Source organism: Penaeus japonicus, unplaced genomic scaffold (assembly GCF_977035675.1).
Source record: "Penaeus japonicus unplaced genomic scaffold, GWHDUDI00000001_assembly GWHDUDI00000005, whole genome shotgun sequence".
NCBI lineage: Eukaryota > Metazoa > Arthropoda > Malacostraca > Decapoda > Penaeidae > Penaeus > Penaeus japonicus.
Genome location: NW_028234407.1, coordinates 36,585,353 through 36,587,852, shown reverse-complemented (window position 1 = coordinate 36,587,852; position 2,500 = coordinate 36,585,353).

Here is a 2,500-nt window from a genome sequence, read left to right as displayed (position 1 = left end):
GAGAGAGAGAGAGAGAGAGAGAGAGAGAGAGGGAGAGAGAGAGAGAGAGAAATGAAAGGGTGAGTAAGTTTGTGAGATAGAGAGGAAGAGAAAAAAAAGTGAGAGGGAGATGGTAACCGAGTGAGAAAAGAAGAATGCGAGTGAGGGGGGGAAATGAATCAAAGAGAGGGGAGCTCTATAGACACAGAGAGACACGAAGGCCTTTTTAGTTTCCCCAGCTCACTCACAGCTTCCCCATCCATCCCTATCTCCTTGCAGTTGACCGGATATTGCAACCCTTTCCGATTCCAGGACATAGTTTCAGAACATCAGAATCGTCTCACACATAAATACACACTCATCTCCATACCCGATCCTCATTTAAACGGGCGTGTATGAGGAAGTGCGTTACGTAATAAAAGAAAGGACAACGAGTTTCAAGACGTGATTGGAAAACCCAGAGATTTTTTTTCATTTTTTTTTTAATTCTTTCGTTTTCTGTTTCAATTGAAAGGGGTGGGGGGAAGGGGGGAAGGGGAGGGGGAAGGGGAGGAGGAGGGGATCGAGAACAGACGGAAGGAAAGGGGTGCTGGTAAGGCCGGTGTGGCAAGCGGATATTAAATTCAGGTTTTGGAACAAGGAGGGAGGTGTGGGGGGAGGGGGTGGGGGAGGAGGAGGGGGATGGGGAGGGGGAGGTGTGGGGGGAGGGGGAGGGGGAGCAGACATGAATATCAGGCCAGACGTAAAGGCAGACATGAAGGCATACGATATAGTCACAGAAAGTGAGTGAACCTCTTAGTTTGAACGCATGGAAGACGGAGTGGTGGGTGGGTGGGCGTAGAGGGTGGGGCGGGGGTGGCAAGCAAATGCATGCAAGGGTGAAATTAAAGGGAAATGCATCTCACGAGGTGAACGTACTACATAGCGTGTTAAATGCACACAGAGGCATGTAAGTGGACCTTCAGTACATGTCTCCATCTACTCTTACCCCCCTCCCCCCTCCCCTCTTAAACACACACACACACCCTCACTCCCTCCCCCACTCCCTCCCCCTACTCCCGCCCTTATGCAAGCAGAGACCCACCACTGGAAAGCACGCCACTTGACCCCACTTGGTGTACGGTCTTCCTCCATTGCGTCATCGGCCGTGCACCGTCTCTATGGGACACGGGAGCCGCCCCCTTTGGACTCTCCTGCCGTGAGTCATCGGCGTCGGGAATTCTCTTCGATGCAAAGGCTGGGTAATTCAAGATCGTGTATGCATTTTTTTGTGTGTGTATGTGCGTGTGTAGATGTTTTTTTTTTGTTTGTAAATGTGTTTGTGCTTGTCTTTGTGTGTGTATGTGTGTATGTATGTGTTTGTGTGTGGGTCGATTACCCTAATGCGGCATTATTTATTAGTCATTCGCACCCGTCGGTTTGATTTGCTGCACTTTCCTTAGCGTAAGAGCATACATCGAGTTCGCGGACGAGAGCTAAATGAGAACCTTCTTGATCGCTGGAGTTTACGTCCCTGGAGCGATGTTATTAGTGAAGACAGGGTGTGAAGCCCGCCCTCGCCTTGCATTTTCTTCCCTCGTTTTCTATGTCGACTTTCACTATCTCCAGGTTGTGATCGGTTTACAACTCCATTGATCCTGCGTGGTTCTTTTCCTCGCGTAATTGTAACTCCAGAAGCCGTAGTTGCTGTTGTTGTTGTTACTTTTTCTCTTATTTCTTTCGCCGTTCTTTCGCGGCCGTTCTTTCGCCCCGGCCCCCCTCCCCCTTTCCCCACCCTCCCCTTCCCCTCGCCCTCCCCCCCCCCCCCCTCTCGTCCCCCCCTCGCCCCCTCCTCCCCCCCCCCCCCCCCCCGCCGCCCCCTCCCCCTCCCCTCCCCCCCTTCCAAAGTCATGAGTCATAAGGTCAAAGGTCACCTGAGCATCCGAACCCGAGCAGGCGAGCACGTTCTGGCGAGTGTCTGTCCCTGTGCGATTGTGTGGGCTGACCTCGTGTGCCCCTTCGTGACGTATAGCATCTTCTGCGTCTGGTTATTGAAATAAGATTTTTTTTTGTGTGTGTGTTACATTACTGGTCTTATTGAAGGTAACGTTATATTTGTTTGTTTTTTAGTCATATCATTGTTACTGTGATATGTTTTTGTCATGTGTATCTGCTCGATGATATTTTGTGTTTGTTTTGTGTAATACTATCATTGTGATATGATATAAAGGTGTTATTATTTTTCTTATTGTGTTCTTTCAAACAAATTACATCTCACTGACACAAGAAACATACAGATTACTAGAAAAAATTCATGTCAACATTTCTCACAAACGATTCGTATATTTTCTTGTTATATCCCTCCATTGCATGACTCATCTTTTTCTTTATCTACTAAGCAGTGTTTTATACTGAATGAAGAAATGAAAAAAAAATGAAAGGGGAAATTAATGGGTGTTAGGGTAAGAGAGAGAGAGAGAGGGAGAGAGAGAGAGAGAGAGAGAGAGAGAGAGAGAGAGAGAGAGAGAGAGAGAGAGAGAGA